This window comes from Dermochelys coriacea, chromosome 6 (genome assembly GCF_009764565.3).
Source record: "Dermochelys coriacea isolate rDerCor1 chromosome 6, rDerCor1.pri.v4, whole genome shotgun sequence".
NCBI lineage: Eukaryota > Metazoa > Chordata > Testudines > Dermochelyidae > Dermochelys > Dermochelys coriacea.
Genome location: NC_050073.1, coordinates 11,025,140 through 11,042,740, shown reverse-complemented (window position 1 = coordinate 11,042,740; position 17,601 = coordinate 11,025,140). Strand labels below are relative to the sequence as shown.

Below are 17,601 nucleotides of genomic sequence, written 5' to 3'. Positions count from 1 at the left end.
ACAGAGTGACTTAGCCCAGTGTCCTTAGCAGGGTCCCCCATCAGCGACACAGTGAAGAAGCCCATTGTAAAAGGAAAGTTAGTTTGTAATGCCTCAAACGGGGAACTCTCCTGGCTCTATGGCACTGTATTCTCCTTCCTCTGCCTGGTAGTCCATCCTGTCTGTTCTGCTTCACCTGCCTCATCCTCCACACTACAGCGGCTGGAACAACGCACCAGTGCACATTCCCCTCCAATGTCTCACACTCCCAGCCGCACTAGAGAAACCACAGGTGGCTTGCTGCCAGCTGGAGCAGCGCTCCTGAAACAGAGAGGGGCCACATGGGAGCAGCTGGGACTAGCGCAAACCTGAGGGCTCAAGGACAAGGAGGCAGATGGGTCTCCCCAGATTGATCCCGTACCTCCAAATGCAGTTGGGGGGCGGGGGCTAACCCCACACACACCAGGCAGTGAGTCCTTCTCCCTTAGGAAACCGAGACAGGGGCGCTTGGCAGTGTCCTGGGTAAATATCACCCCCAGCCCCACACTCTGGCAGAGCTAGAAAAAAAAAACATCAGGAAGGAGAAAAAGGCGCTACTGCCCTCACCTTACAGGGAGAATGTTTTCAGGGGTCCAGGGCTCAGGGGAGTGGGGGAGATGGGCAGAATGGGTTGAGAGGCCTTCTCTGGGCCTAGGAGTCTGTGACTCCCGGACACCTGTCTGGTATAGCCCATGGCAGAGTACCGAGAGGAGGGGGGCTGGGTTCCAAAACACTTCTTGCAGCTCCCCCCACTTGTGCCTGTCCCTCGTCCCTGGCTGGGCTGTTGTTTCCAGCTGGCAACCTGCCCCATCTCTTGCTGTTCCAGGGCTCTGAGCCCTTCCTCTGTCTGCAAGCCCTTGGAGCTCCTGCAGCAGGGAGACTGGGTGACTTCCATTTCCTGGCCTGAGAAATTCACCTTTACCCCAGCGTGGGTGGACTGCAGACTCATCTTCTTCTCTTGCTCCAGCCCCAGGTCCTTCCCAGCACCAGGAGGCAGGTGAAAGGGTGAGGCAGTGGAGGAAGAGGGGATGAGGCAGTGGCGAGAAGAAAGCAGGAGAGGCACAAAGAGCCTGAGGAAGGAGGGGAGTGGGAGAGTGATGGAGAAGGGAACCTGCTCCCACTGGCCCACTCTTGGCTTCAATGACAGTCCCCTCTGGAGCCTGGGGGAACTTGGGAGCACAAGGCATGATGCCCTGCTACTCTGAGTGACAGGTCTCCTTGCCCTTCCCATCATGCTGCAGGCAGCACTGACTGCAAACCCTTCTGGCCAGCCTGAGCGGGAACCTTCTCCATGCATGACTCAAGCAGCAGCTGGTTCCCATTCCAGGAGTCCCCCTTGCCACTCTCCCAGCTATAACAGTCACCCACTGACGCAAATCCTCCCACCCCACAAGAGCCAGGAGCTGGATTTAGAATGGCATTAGTGATGGTGTCAGAAATCAGACACCCCCAGATGCAGGGAGATGGACTGCTGTCTCGCTCCGGCAGCTCCCTCCCCACTCCCTAGTTAACGCTGCGGGAGGGCAGCCCTCCTGGAGACACAGCCATCCTGGACCCAGCGCCGGAGAAAGAAGAATTCCCCAGGCAGGATGCCAGGGAGGAGCCTAGAGCATAACGGGACAGTGCTGTGTGCTGGGCAGTGCCAGGGGGTGCTTCGTGGGATGGGAGACTGCTCCATAAGGCTCCCTAGGGGGCAGTACTGAGGCATTGTAACCCTGATCTCCTGGGTGTGCCATAGTGATGCAGCGCTAGCGACGCACTGCTAGGGAGCTGTATCTGTCCCCTGTGGGTGTGGCAGGGCTGCAGCGCTAGCAACACAGTGCTGGGGAGCTGTATCCATCCCCTGCGGGTGTGGCAGGGCTGCAGTCTAGAGGGTGTGGTGCTGGGGAGCTGTTCCCATCCCCTGCAGGTGTGGCAGGGCTGCAGTCTAGAGGGTGTGGTGCTGGGGAGCTGTTCCCATCCCCTGCAGGTGTGGCAGGGCTGCAGTCTAGAGGGTGTGGTGCTGGGGAGCTGTTCCCATCCCCTGCAGGTGTGGCAGGGCTGCAGTCTAGAGGGTGCGGTGCTGGGGAGCTGTATCCATCTCCTGCAGGTGTAGCAGGGCTGCAGTCTAGAAGGTGCAGTGCTGGGGAGCTGTTCCCATCCCCTGTGGGTGTGGCAGGGCTGCAGTCTAGAGGCTTAGTGCTGAGGAGCTGTACCTGTCCCCTGTGGGTGTGGCCAGGCTGGAGAGTGCTCTGCACATGGCACGGGCTGCGTTTTCCTTTCACACCTTTTTCTTTCAATGCGTTTCCGGTGAACCGGAGAGGCCTGTGCTGCAGAAGGCAGGATGATGTGAATGAGGGTGCAGTGACCCCAGTCCCGAGCCCTCCTTTAAGAAGGTGTCTCGCAACCCCTTCCTCCCGTAGGGCCTTCCAGAACTACGTGCTGCTGGTTTGCACAGCCCAGCAGTCAGAGCAGCCAAGTGATAACAGGTTATTAAAGCTCTCTGAAGTGTCCCATTTCCCATTATTGCTCTGAGTGCAGGGTCATTACCATTTAATAACCACTAATCCCCTCATTACTAGTTATCTCCACTCACTAGCTACTCATTGCCAGTGCCCAACATTGTGCCCTCCCTCCTGCTGCTGGCAAACAGCTGTCCTGAGCCCCATGGAATAACTCCCTGGCTGAGCCAGCTGGGCTCAGTTCCCAGGCACAAGATCTGCAGAGCTATAGGACAGGGGGAAGAACCAAGCCTCTGTGCCAACCTCCCAGACTCGGTACTCCACCCCCACCATTTCCTCCACCTGCTGCTTCCCCCTCCTCCCAGTTTGTCTGTGTGCTGATCCCCAGCTGATGGCCTCCAATTTCCAGTTCTGATCTCTCCAGCTACCTTGGCCATTGGCTCCTCCTCCCCTGCATCTGATATTCCCAAATTTGGCATCCTCCATAAATCTGTGTGTGGTTGCATTTCACCTCCTCCTTGTACATCAAGGAACATATTAAGACAAGGGAGTCATAGCACCCATCCCTGAAATTACCCCACCCAGCACTGCTTCCCCTCAAATGGTCTCCCTTAACGGTCACTCCACTCCCTGCTCTTCAGCCAGTTGCCAGTACATGCAATGATATTTTTATCTGTTTGGTATCGGTCCAATTTCCTAATGTTTATGATGTGGCACAAGAATGACTGCCTGACTGAAATGCACATAGACTCTCTGCCCTGCATTCCCTTTATCTGCTCCATCAGTGATTACATTTAAGGAAGCTATTAGTCGGTTTGGCATGACCTCTTTCTAATAAACCCATGTTGCTCAGTGGCTATTAGAAACCTTTCTCCTAAATGTTTACATTATTGACTATGCTTTTTTGGCTTGGGCTAGACGTTGGGCTAGTTGGCCCAGTTAATTTCCTAATATGGCCGCCTTCTGGCCTGGAAATTACATTGATCTCTTCCCTCTACCGCTCCCACCCCTTTCAATACCTCCTGTCCACATGATTTACTGCAGGTTATTTTCATTTCCATGCCAGAGGCTGGAGATTTCCTCCACTACATTCTTTAAAATCTCTCAGGTACTCGCTTCCAACCGGGCCTCCAGATTCACATGTACTGTGCTCCATCCAGATGTGCCCTGTCTCCTGCAGGTGTGGCAGTGACTCTGTTGTCTTTTTGGAACGTGTGCTCAGATACTGAAGTGATGAGGGCACCCAAGTACCTCGGTGAATGACATGTGGCAGCGACAGTGCCTGTGAACTGTTGGCATACAGAGCGAATAAAGGCTGTATCACTGAAGGTAGTTGTTCTCCTTTAGATCAAATTGCAGGGGCCTGTGTTACTGGAGCAGAGTTCTCATCCCATCTCCCCTTTGGGGTGTCAGTCACATAGTAACTTGTCAGTGACTTTTGCTCTGTCTGGGGACTCTCCATGCCCTGCCTCCTACCCATGGTTATCTGAACTCCCTGGTTAGCCTTTTGAGCTGACAAGGGAATCCACTGTCTACAGGCTCCCTGCCCACTCCTTCTCTCCCATCTGCCACCTCCTCCCTCTCCCCCCTGCAGAATGTGTGTATCCAGCTTCCTTTGTTCTCTTTGTCTCACTGCCTCAGCATTGTCTCATTTGCCTCTCCCTGATTTTGTCTGCACCTTTGGATGGCAGTGTCTCGCAGTTCCTTTCCATGCCTCCTCTCCCCCCACCCCGTGTGTTTCCTAGACTGTCCTTGCTTCCTTGCAGGCACATGGGTTTTTTAATCTCCCTTGTATGTAACTTGTACTTAATCTTTAGGCTTCATATATTGTCTTCTCAGAAACATTCTCCTCCTGGCACTTTGGCTTATTTTGTGCTGCCTATGCTTTTCTCCCTGAAAACAAAGTTTGCTGGATGCAAACAGGTGTGTTCTGGGCCCGCTCTCTCAGCATTGAGTCATGGCAATCATTCCAAGGAAGTCATTGGGACTGTTCTTAATCATTAGAGTCCCCAGCAGAGATCAGACCACAATGTGGTAAGGACTGGACATACATACACTACATACCTGGCCCTTTCTAATCGAGATAGACAAGACAGGCAAAGGGTAGGAGAAAGGGCAGTGCTGTTTCACTGATAGAGAGCTGAGCACGGAGAGACTCGGTGACTTGCCCAAGGGTCACACAGGCAGTCTGTGGTAGAGTCAGGAATTGAACTCACATCTGCTGAGGGGGCCACCCTGTGCTATAGCTATAAGACAGGGCACAGGGAGATTGCTAGGATCATCTGGGTAATCTTATTGTAATGGTTCCTCCCTCTTGGGTCCAGAGGGAGGCTGGATGTAGTCGGGGTGGCTTGACTTGCGGTCACAGAACTACCCACGCCAGGCTTCTAGTCTCCAATGGAGGACCCAGCATGAGGCCTGTTGGCTGGTGACTCCAGCCCCTAGTTGGAGTACCCACCAAATGTCTGGGGTTTTAGGCCTCCTGTGTAATGGCACAGTCTGACCTACAGCCTCCTGGCTGGGCAAACAACAGTAATCTGTGGCTCCAGACCTCTGGGCAGGGCAGGGCCGAGCAAGCAAACAGTCTACAGCCCTCAGCCTCCCAGCTGGGGCAAGCAACAACAGTCTGCTGCAGGCCTTCTGGGGACATGGGGCCCAAGAGAAGCCCATGTCCCTGCCCCACCGGGGCTCCCCACCCAGATCAAGTGGAGGGTCTGGGGCTCCCCACAGCTGCCCAGGCTCCCCAGCCCAGCTCAGGCTTCCAGCCTGGTCAGGGGGTATGGCCTCAGGCGGAGGAGGAGGGGCAAGGGGCTGGGGCTTGTTCTGAAAAGTGGATTGACCAGGCAGTCCGTAGCCCCCCAGCCGGTTCCAGAACCCCTGGCCTCAGAGAAATGTCTTGTCACATACACCTTGTGCACAATAGGTTGCAGAGCTGCTACTAGCAGGTCAGGCTTCTGTACCAGATATGGACAGGCCCCAGAGCTTCCTTCTCAAGGTAGGTTTCAGAGTAGCAGCCGTGTTAGTCTGTATTCGCAAAAAGAAAAGGAGTACTTGTGGCACCTTAGAGACTAACAAATTTATTAGACGATGAAGTGAGCTGTAGCTCATGAAAGCTTATGCTCTAATAAATTTGTTAGTCTCTAAGGTGCCACAAGTACTCCTTTTCTTCTCAAGGTAGATGCCCCAGATGTGTCTTCCATAAGACCCTTTAAATGTCTAAATGAACGAGGTTTAGGATTTCTCCTCACATTTTGTTTGGAATGATAGTGCAATTGCCTTTAAGCATGAGTCCATTTGACTCACTTAATTGTCCATGTACAGCAAAGTAACCTCTTGTCACTTCATTAGTGTCATTTAGATTCCCTGTCTGAGAAGAAAGCTCCATAGCCAGTCCATACCTGACACAGAAGCCTGGCCCACAACCTACCATGTGCAAGGTGTATGTGACAGTTCTAGGATTCAGAAGTGGGACAAAGACAAAGTCCATGTGAGACAGCTTGGAGGAAAGCCGGGGGCAGGGGACAAGGTGGGAGGAAGAGTCTTATTTGTCACAGAATCCAGGCTCCATTCAGATGTAATCCAGCCCCAGGGGAGACCAAAACTCAGATTAGAGCAGTTTAGCACCACAGCAGAGAAAATCCTGTTACTGAACTGAGAAAAACTCACCAGCTTCCAGGATTTTGATCAAAACATCAAACTCAGGCCAGGTTTGTTGAGAATTTGTGACTCTTTGGAGGGAACTTGGGCCGAGTTCTGAGCAAAGTGCTCCCCACAGCTTCAGTGGGGAGGAGGTTTAGAGAAGAGCTTGAGCTAAAGTCTGGTTCAGGATCCAAACTTGGCTGAAACTTGTGGGGTGGGGTGGGACTAAGGTCGGGCCCATTGCTAAATAGGCTGGTGTGAAATTAGGGATTTGGACTATAACTCAGGCAAAGTTCAATGGTTCCAGTAGAGTTTTGCATTGAGGTTTGGATCGTTGGGAGGTGCCACATCCCCTGCCCAATTTAAAACAAACATTTGACATCCCTCTACCCTGGTGAACCAAAATCGCCAAGGCTGGCCCAAATCACACAAGTCCCTGGAAGAGCAGAAGCTTCTTCTGAACATCCCGAGTCTGAAGCAGGAAATCTAAGAAGAACAACCGGTCCGTGGAGTTTTCTTGCACTTTGTGCTTCTGCTTGGAAAACCCCTTTTCTTGGTGGATTCACCTTCCCACAGCAGGTCTTGGCTAAAGCCTGGAGGAGGGCACAGATTAAAACAGATGGGGAAAGAAGAACATGTTACCTAATGTTGGTAAAGTGCACGGAGGCTTTGATGCAACTTCACACGGGGTAGGGCGTATGGCCTCACTTGAATTGTTAGTCATGTTTTAAAGGTGTGAACTCCATTATGACCTCTAATGTAGACTGGACTTGACAGTTTATTCCTAGTCCTATTTAACCCTAGACCACAGCAAAATGTGTGTCATGTAACAACTACTTGTGGAGCTGCTACTCTAGAATTTACAAACTAGTCACTAGTTAACACATGACTAAAAATTCAAATGTAGACAAGCTGTTGGGCAAAGATCAGGGCTGGCTCTTGTTTTTTTAAACCAAGTGCCCGGCTTGAGTCCTAACATGACTCCTCATTTCTAACACTCTTTCTTGTGACACAAATAGGGGTGAATAATGCCTGTTTATTCAGTAAATTTCCTCCTACCATTTGCTTTTTTTCAATTCACATGAACTCCAGGGTCACACTTTTCCTTGTTGTTTCCCCCACCATTTGCACGAAGAAACTGTCTGCCACCAGGTCTAAGGGTATGTCTACACTGCATTGTAAACCCAGACTCAGATTTGAACCCAACCCTCCCACACAACCATCCAGACACAAATCTGTCTGACTCAGGTCAGTAAGCACTCAGGACCTGGGTCCTAGGATACACCCAGGGATATGGGTCTTCAACCAAGTCCTGCTGAGACTTGGGGTCCAAGCCCTGTAAGTTTGCAGTGTGGATGCAGCACAAGCTCCACACCCAAGTCAGCAGGTCTGCGTAATGCAGTATGGACACATTAGCATAGCTGTGAGACCCGGGTCCAGCAATTTTAAACCTAGGTTTACAATGAAGTATGGAGGCTCAAGCCCAGGTTTAGGAACGCAGTCCACAAGCACAGGTCCCACAGACTCGGGTTTGCAGTGCAGTGGAGAAATACCATAAGTGTTTCTTCAGTGTAAGGTTGCCATTTGTGTTTTCCAGGAGAACTCTAGCTACAATGATTGAAGTCATCTATTATTCTTTCATTTTTTGACATTCTTGATATTTGCTTCATAACTGCACAAGCTTTCCCTATTCCCTGCTTAGGGATTTGGAATAGTAATGTAATATCCCACGCAAAATCTAGGCATTAATGCACTGTTGCAGATAAGAAATCAAGTGCTCAAAAGTCAGGAAATGCAAAGTTAAGGTTAAAGTTAAGCTCAAGATTAACTCAGGTCCTTGCTGCTAATGCCATAAAAATAGATCTCTCTGTATGTCTCTGAAAATGATCTGTCAAGTAGCACAATACATAATGCAGCTTCCATCATCTTTATGCTGCACTTATCCCAGGACAAATTCTTCCCCAGTTCTTCGTGGTGCATTAACGCTCCCAATATGCAACTGTGGTGATGCACAGGGGACAGAATATGCACTGAAACGTGCTGGATGTTTACATAGGCTGGCTGGGCAAAGGAAACACTTCAAAAATTTTCAATAGGCTGTTCAACAGGGGGCTTGGCTCCATCCGGACTCCCGAACATAGGAAGAGTTTGCTCTTCAGGAGTAGGCTGTCCTGTGGATGCATGCTACAGAGCAGTGACAGAACCATGCAAAGCCCTTCTGCTCCCATGCTATTCCTGTGGCACAGTATGGCACAGCATTGGTGATAGCCAAGGGAATGAGGCTCTGCCCGCAGTGGGCAGCCGAAGCAGCACAAAAGGATGATGCCACTCCCCAGGTTTGCACTGCTGGGTCGTGCCGGCATCCAGGACTGCTGCGTATAGCAGGCAGGTTAATCTGACTCAGGCTGCCCTCTGCCAACTCTTTGCCAGCTCCATAGGAGGGGAGGCCAATGGTAATTGACAGCCTACTTGTTTTGATTGCTTCATCCGTTGTCAGGTCCCATAATAATGATTAAGGACCTTAACATTTAAAATGTGTGTGTGTTTCATCCCTGTGTGTGAGAGAGATGGGAAAGCTCTTTACTAGTTCAAGAATAATAGAGATTTTTATCTCTGGTCCTGTTTTATTCTCTATTAGATTTCCTGCATCTCTCAAGCACCCAGTAAAAGGTTTTCTAAAGCGGTGCTGTGGTCTCTGCTCACTCAATAAACACAGTGCCCATCCCATGCTCCTACTAAACCAAAACTGGCTCCAGAGGGAGGGCGGCTTCCAGAGTGGGGGAGGTTTAGGTTGGATATTAGGAAAAACTTTTTCACTAGGAGGGTGGTGAAACACTGGAATGCGTTACCTAGGGAGGTGGTGGAATCTCCTTCCTTAGAAGTTTTTAAGGTCAGGCTTGACAAAGCCCTGGCTGTGATGATTTAGTTGGGGATTGGTCCTGCTTTGAGCAGGGGGTTGGACTAGATGACCTCCTGAGGTCCCTTGCAACCCTGATATTCTATGATTCTATAATTCTATGAGGGACCATGAGGGTCTGAGAGCACAGAGTATTCCTGGCAGTAGGACAATACTGGTGATCTTGGCACAGGAGTAGGGGACAGGAGCTACGGAGGAGATGGCAGGAAAGAAGGGGACTTTGAGGAAAACACAGGACGTGATTGGAGGAGTCATTAGAGGCTGTGGGAGCCTTTCCATTGACAGTGGGCGTTGGAGCTGGGCCTGAATGAAACTGGTGGGAGTCAATGCCAAGCCTTAGAAGCTGGCAGCACTCCTGGTGGGCAGTTCCAAGCCAGGATTGCCTCATGCAGCAGGCCCAGGAACTGCGCATGCTTTGCTATCTTCATTTGCCCAGAGGCTTCTCATGCTAAATATAATACCGTAAGGGGTTGGTTTTCCTTCTCCACTTGTAGCCTCAGCCTCTCAGCCTCCTCCTGCCAACCCTCCTCATCCCAATGTGTGTGTTGTTTCTCCATTTTCCACACATCCATGGAAACACTGGCACTCAGAGCCCCTCTTCTTCTCCTACTGCAACTCAAGGAAGAACTCATTCTTTAGCATCCTCTTCTTTCTCAAGCTGCCCTGTGGCTGCTCTCTGCTGCCCTCTAGAGGACTCTGTAGAGCTGGGGCAGGCATCTTGGGTATGGTTTTCCGAGAACCTCAGCATGCTTCTCCTCATTATCCAGCGTGGGGGGGCTGCCAGGACTGGGAAAGAAAGAAAACAGCTGATGGGAAAGTATGTATGGGTGCCCCCTGTGTTCCAAACCTCACATGCATACCCCACTCCCATCAACAGTACCTGCAGTAAGTAGGGGCATGCAACAGAACTAACACATCCACAGAGAGTATCTTCTCTCAAGGTAACAGAACTCTGTTGCAATTAGGAGTGGGAGGGAGGAGAAGGCAAAAATAATGCTAGATAAAAAGATGGAGGATCATGGAGTCCAGGATTTGTGTGACACTATCATAATATGTCACTGTCTGTGTGGGTAAACTGAGGCAGCTGTGGCCTCAACAGAGTCCAGCAGAGGCTTCCTCTGCTCCCCGGAACTGCTGTAAATCTACACTATCCTGTACTCCCAGGGCTTCTCCCTACCCATAGCTCAGCATGCTGGCAGAGCTCTGAGTGTCCGCAGGCAACTTCCCAGTTCTCTGGAGAGCCCACATTCAGCCTATGGTTTCAGCTGGTGCTTAAGATCTGCAGTAGATCCTGTGCACTTCAGAAAGTCCACAGGGTGCAAAGCTGAGAAGAAGCAGCAGGAATTAAGATGTGGAGTAGGGGAGAATGTGGAACTGTGGGAAGCTGACTCACTGGGTGAGGAACCGGGGACCATGTAGGACTCCCATGCCCCCGCAGTTCCCTGTTCCTGGGCTCACCCAGTCCCATTACCCTGAAGAACTTAGGGGCCTACCTCTTCCTTGCCTACCTTGCTTCTTATGTACATCAAAGGTTTCAAACTATAAAAAAATAAGGAAAATCCCATCCAAAAAACTTTGCTGTGCTGAAGTGAAGCTTGAAAGCATGTATCAGTAACTGAAGGGTAAAAAGAAATACTTACAATGAAGTCATAAAAACCCAGAACAAAATCCAACATCCCCAAACAAACCCAGGTATCAGAAATGCAGGAAGTTCAGAGTGAAAGTTAAATTTAAAAGGAAGCTTCACATTTAAAGGATGTAAAGGCACATTTAAGGCATGCAAACAACCTTAATTCTGCCCTTGCAGTATTACCCTGATTAAAGAGAACAGAAAGACATTCTGAGTCACCCTTATGCATCCATAATAAACAGTTTAAAGTAATCAGTGACTCCAGCCAATGGAATGATTTACTCTTAATTGTAAAATGGCTCTGCAAAACCCGACTGCCTTTATGTCCACAAAGATAAAAGAAGAAAAAAAGATATAGTATACATATTCCCACTGAAACTAATAGCATACTGGAGGTCATCATTCATTAAGATTTCATGTACCAACCATTATACAAGCATCAAGAAATGAAGCTATTTTTAATACGGATACTAAGCTCCTAGACCCAGATCACAATAGCTATAGCCCTTACAGAAAAAGAGCAAAGAATAGTTATGAAGCACCACACTTACAGCTAGTGCTATATGGCAGGTCTGCACAAGGGAGCATTCTCTTCAAACTGAGTATTCTGCAGCCGTCAACCACAAACTTCTTAATGCCCTTAGGAAAAAAGATGACTTGAGACCAGATCCAAAATAAACTGAAATCAATGGAAAAGCATTCAGTGATTTCAACAGGCTTTGGATGAGCTCCAAAGGGAAGATGGGAGGTTGCCAGGCGTAGAGTCACTAGCCCAATATACCTGCTTTTCCAAACTACATGCACCCGCTGGTGTAGAGCATCACAGCCACATTGACTTCAGCTGAGCAACAAGTTAAAGCTCTTAGAAATATCCTTGATCTAGAAATAGCAGTCTGACGCCACAGAGGCTTGAGCCTACCCAGCTGTATTTGTGTGAGTAATGGTTTGTAGAGCCAGGGTATGTCTACACAATAAAGAAAAACCTATGTGCCAGTCAACTTGGGCTTGCGGGGCTGTTTCATTGCTGTGTAGAATTCTGGGCTAGGGTCTACACAGCAAAGAAACAGTCCTGCAGCCTGAGCCCTGCAAGCCTGGGTCAGCTGGCATGGGCCAGCTGTGGGTGTTTAGCTGCTGTGTAGACAGAATCTCATACTCTTTGTGTGAAAGGAACAAAGACCAACAGATTGGAAACTGGTGCCACCCAAGCAGCAGAGTTAAGGTTATCTGGGAGCATTCACTGTGCAGCTTCATGCTTCCAAATGTTAGGGGCTCTCCAATGTAATCTCAGCTTTGAATTTCTAATGTGTGAGGTATTTTTTTATAGAACTATAACATTGCTTTAACACCCTTAACTTTTTAGTCACTGATGTGTGCTCTCAACCTGAACAAAGACTTATGCCTAGAGATATTATTACTAAGCAGTTACGCAGCACTTTTTCATCCATAAGTCTCAAAGTCAGTCTCATTAGCTCCATTTTACAGATGGGGAAACTGAGGCACTGAGCTGAAGTGACTTGCCCAAGGTCACCCAAAAGATCAGGACACACAAAGGTCTCCTGACTCCCAGTCCAGATCTCTATCTATTGGACCTCTCTGACCACCTTCTCCCTTCTTATTCAGTCAATTCTTCAAAGATTTGAATGTCAAAGATTCCAGAGAATCTAAACCACCTAAACCTACAACAACATAGCCCTCCTCATAATATATCCTTATACTTGTTATGTCCTGTATTCTAACCTCTCTTTTCCCCCAACGTCCCTCTACCCTTCACTACTTACATGGATATTGTTATGTTGGGTTGTATTAATGGTGGCCACCAATCTGATAAAAGTTGATGGGAGTACTAAGCATCCTTCATTTCAGGCTAAGTGAGGGCGCAATTTAGTGATAGTTTAAACCACAGAAGCCACCGCTCATGGCTTGGACCAGAAAAGCCTAACTAAGAAGTGAAACCATGTGGCCTACGGGGTTTCCCTGGAGACTGACTACAAATTTAGGCTCTGGCCATTGGTTTAGTTGCAGCTGTCTGTCTGCCTGTCTATCTGCGGAAGGAACCAACAAAGCAGGGAGAAAGTGAGCAGAGCAGTGTGAGTGTGGCCCTGGAAGGAAGCCAAGAGAGACCTTCTTTTGGGCAGAGAAACTCACTGAGAAGGCAGGCTTGGATTTCTGACCAAGGAAATTGCCTCCTGTTTGTGTTTACTGTGTTCAGGGGAACAGGACTTTGTGTACATTCATTGCAAATACACAGAATTACACCAACAAAATGCCTGATTCATCTCTCATCCATTTCTCCTCCTAAAGGAAAGAACCCAGCAAGGGCCCCGAACACGGCTAACCATTTGGGCTTAAAGGGATTACAATGTTTTTGATACCACCAGTGACTTACAACCTCTTCCAGTCTTCCCTAAGAATGTCCTGATTAAACTGTACATCGGATCCTTCTCTATCATCATTCTGGTCATGTGTCTACCCTACCCTGCAATACCAACTAGGTAGTAATTGTCTTCATGCATGAGAAACTTGATTTCCTCCTGGTTATTTCCCTTGATTCTAGCATCAGCATCATCACATCTCAGACAGCTTTCCACCCCTTCTTTCTTAATCCTGGCTCAGCATTTCCTTTATTAGTCATAGGGTTGCTCTTCCTTTCACTTAGAGACCTAGTTCTATGCATTATATACCTCCATAACTGCATTCCCTTCTCACTGCTGAGTTAAAGTCCTTTCAACCAGCCTTGCTAATCCCCCACCCACCCAAGGACGATTGAAAGTGAAGAATCTATCAGTATAGTATGAAAACCAATGCTGCATGAATCCAAACCCTCCCATCTCCATGCCAGCTCCTAGAACACCATTTTATCATTAGGATCATCCCTCTTCCTTCTTCACTGGCCCTTGCTACAGGTGGGCTCGTTGGAAAGATCACCTGAGACGTTCTTTGCTTCTGTTGCTGCCTAGACATTGTCCATGAGCCTTTGTTTTCTACATAGAGCAGTATGCTGCCATGGGAGCTTACAGCACTGCCTTTCAGCTTTTCTTCATGGCCCTGCTCCGGGAGATCTGAACAGCAGTTGAATGCTCAATGACATTAGCACATTAGCATCCATTTCAAACAGAACCCAAGCTGCAAAGGAGGGGGATGATGGATCCATTAAATGCAGTATTTATTTCTTCACAGCCACAGCTGCAGATCCAAGAAAAAGCTAATCCAGCTCTGCCACTAACGTCAATCAGCATAACTCCTCTGAAGGCAATGAAGCCATGCCGATTCACGCCAGCCAAGGGTCTCAGGTGTGGAGTCTAAAACGTAAAAGTACTTTGGACGCTGTCCACACCAGAACTTGTTAACTGAGATTGGGAGCCAGTTTAGCTGGTCTTACTCATTCCCAGCTCTCTGTGCAGTGATGACATTCCCAGAATGCACTGTTGCATGGTTGTCGGTGCCCCTCTCTGGCTTGATCGATGGGAGATGGCTCAGGCGCTGTGGGCGTGTTCTCTGGGCACTGTTGCCTTGCTGAGGCAGGATGGAAAAGCAGCGCAGATTTTCCCACAATGCACTGACACAAAGGCAGAAGGGGAGGCGTGGCTGCACTAACTCATCCAACACATGGCGGGGCTGTGAAAAAGAAGCTGCTGTTGGACACAACGCAATGATGTTTAGCTGGGACAGGGGAAAGTGGTTATGAATTGTTATAAAACCACAGCTGCCCTTATGATGTAGACAGGGCCTGAAGTCAAGCCTCCAGCCCAGCGAGCAGAGATCTCATTGGCTGGCAGCTAGCATGACAGTTTCCTGCCTTTTCCAGAGCCTTTGTTCTACTTTAACTATATCCCAATGTTTCCTTGTTTTCATGCACCGTGTCCTGTCTCCAGGCACAGCACAGATGGAGCTGGAGGTGAGACTGGGGGCCACAGGAAAGGAACATTCCCAATGTCTCTAATTCTGGGTGCAGTGGAAAGCAACTGCCCTGCTACCTCCCAGCTCTAGTGCAAGAAGGAAGAGTGTTTCCTGAGCTCTGACGCTGTAGTTACTGGAGGCAGTTCATGGGGGCAAGCCACAAACCGAGAGGAAAGATGATACGTGCTGCCAAGGGCATGAACGTGCAGGGAGATTTGCAAACCGCGTGCTGCCCTTTTAGGATAGCAGTTGTCTGCACTCATCCAGCACATGAGTCCAAATCAGAGACCCGATTGGGATGGTAGGGAAATGGCACATGCCAATAATCTCCAGTTGCTATTGATCTTAGAGGAGCTCGAGGCTGCTCAGCCAGAACGTTGGGATGCTCCACTTGGGTGCACAAGGCAGCAGGCTAGACTGCCATTTGGAAATGCAGCTTCACAAGGGAATAAGACTCTCCTAAGGCCCCGATGCAGACTAACTGGATCTTGGGCCCAGGATCATTGGGGCAAGTGGGACCAACTCATCCATTTGCACCTGGAGCAGATGGGCCGGGCCTTGGCTCCATACCCCCTTACATGCTGGACGGAGCAGCTGAGACAGCATGCTGGGGTAATGATTTATGTGTTATATGTCCCCTCAAGCGAGGGGGAAATAGAGGAGGAATTGGTGCCTCCCAGGGGCATCTTAGCATCCTGGGCAGGGCATTTTATGCAGCACCCCTTATTTGAGGCTGTGTCCGAAGGCACAACCTATCTCAGTGTTTTTAAAGGCAACTACATAAAGCCACAGCAAGACCTAATTCCATGGGAAGGCAAGGGGTGACAAGAGGACCCTCTAAGGCCAGCATTTTCAAATGTAGGTGCCTAAAATAAGGCACCAAAATCTGTACCTAGGCAATCAGAGATGTGTGCGGGTGGGGCAAGCAGGGGCATGGGTGCCCTCCCAATCAGAGGGGGCACAGAACTCCTCCGGCAACCAGGAGAGAGCCTGCTCCACAAGCCCTGGGGCCACATGGGGTAAGCCAACTCCTCCGGCCACATGGGGCACAGAAAGTGCTCCTCCAAAAGCAGCCAAATTTTATTCCTGTGCACTTCCCTGTGAGCAACTGAATCCAAGTAGAGCTGACATTTGATTCAGGTGCCCAAATATGGATTTTGGTGCCTTATTTTAGGCACCTATGTTTGAAGACACTGGCCCATGCCTCAGTTTCCCTATCTGGGTAATGAGATCTGTCACTGAGATTGACAGAGAAGTCTAAGATAGGAGGGCAGGAGTGTGTGAATGGATGGAAGAGGGTCCCGCAGGCGGTACAAAGTGAGGGGACAGATATGAGTGGGAGGCAGAAATTGTTTGACATTTCAATCTCCTTTAGACCAGCTGCTAACATCTGGGTAAGGCTGCCATCTCTGGGAAAGCAGAGATCTCAGCAATAAATATTTTTAGCTAAAATTACTCCCAGAGGGACTAGAATGTTTGTTAGCCTGGGAGCAAAGGTGTATAAACACTTAGAACAGGCAGTGAGAAAGAGGAGAAGAATAGGAGGAGAAGAGAACGGATAAATAAGGAAGAAGGAAAGAGAGACAGGGAGGAGAATGAAAGCCTAGGGATGGAATAGACAAAGTCTCCATCCCAGTAGCTCGCTGAGCACCTGTAGCATCAGTGGACATTGAGGGTGCTCAGCTCATAGGATCAAACCCAGGGGGAGAGCCAGTCTCTGTTCATATTCAGGAGCAGAAATTATTTCAGACACCCCCACTCACTTAAATGGCAGCAGCCAAGTAGGGCTCAGGGTCATCTGCTGGCTCCCAGCCCCCTGCTAACAAATTATCTGCCCCAGAGCTCCTGGGTTTAAGCTTGGCTTGGATGGGATTTTAGAGCGGGCTGTGTCTCCTAGGCAAGCTAGTGAGTGGGCAGGGTACAGGGTGCCGATGGTGCAGACAGGCTGAGTGCAGAGCAGCTTTATGGCTCAGCACTTCCAGCACAACCATCATTGAAATGACTGACATCTCCATGGGGAAGAAACCATCAGGCTACATTCGGTGCACATGAAGGCATGTTGCTGAGAGAGAGGAAGCATTGCTGGATAGAAGGGTTTAGTCTGAAGGCCTGGGGGGGCACAACTGGATTCTGCCCAGGGAGGCAGTAGCAAGACACAGCTTTGATTCCGACTCCCATCTCCCTCTCGGATGGCTTGGTTTCGGGTGGGCACGTGTCTGGCGATGGGAAATGGATCTTTGATTGACTGTAATTCTCTCTCAGCTTCCGCTCCCCGTCTCCTGTTTTCATGTTAATTATAATTTTATGTTCCTGGTTCAATTTCTTTTGTTTGTTTAATAACATTGGCTGCCCAGGAGAGGAGAAAATAATGAATTTTATGAAACCCCGAACAGGAGTTGACTGGAAACCCAGTTGAAAGGCCCTGGAGCTCTTACGCTAGCTTAATGCCTCACTCAACCTGGCTGAGCAGAGCATCCAACAAGCAGCAGAAGGGCTGGGTTCTTCAGGATACCGGGGAGCGGTGTTTGTGGGAGGTGTATCAGCTGCATGGGAGGAATATCAAAACCTTCCCTCTCCGGCTCAGGCTTGTTTGGCTTTGCAGATGGCTGTCAGTTTTCAAGGAATCTGAGATGGACCCACACCCTGGACCCTGGTCTGAGGAGCGTTGCTCCTCCATGACCAAGGAGTCTAAACCTGGGGATTTCTCCAAGGCCTAAAAGCTTCCTGGAACTGGGTGGCTCCTCTAATTTCAGGAGCCAGGGGAGTCCCCTCAGATGATACCAGCTGCTGCTTCTGATTGGTGGCTTTTTCTCATGGTCATTTTGAGCAGCACGCTCTAAAGTACCCTTAATTCTCCACACTGACCATCACTCCACAGCCTCTGTCCTAGTCCCAGGGCAGTTGTCAAGGGACAAAGGAGGGCATTGCTGGATTGGAAGTAGCTGATCATCCGTCACTGTGGAGCAGACCCAGTGAGGGCAATCTACTGCCTGGAAGAGGAATAGCATGGAGGACATTACTATTATTGTTGTTCAGCACAAGATTCATGAGAGGCCTCT

The 17,601-nt window shown here is 49.4% G+C and overlaps 1 long non-coding RNA gene across 1 annotated transcript; it reads right to left on the bottom strand.

The window, feature by feature from the left end:
- Positions 1 to 5,957: 5,957 nt before the first annotated feature.
- Positions 5,958 to 11,386, bottom strand: LOC119857876. Its single transcript, XR_005293729.2, has 3 exons — positions 11,197 to 11,386; positions 9,477 to 9,801; positions 5,958 to 6,691 (listed from the first exon to the last, which is right to left on the bottom strand). It is a non-coding gene; the product is annotated as an uncharacterized LOC119857876 (long non-coding RNA).
- Positions 11,387 to 17,601: the final 6,215 nt, after the last annotated feature.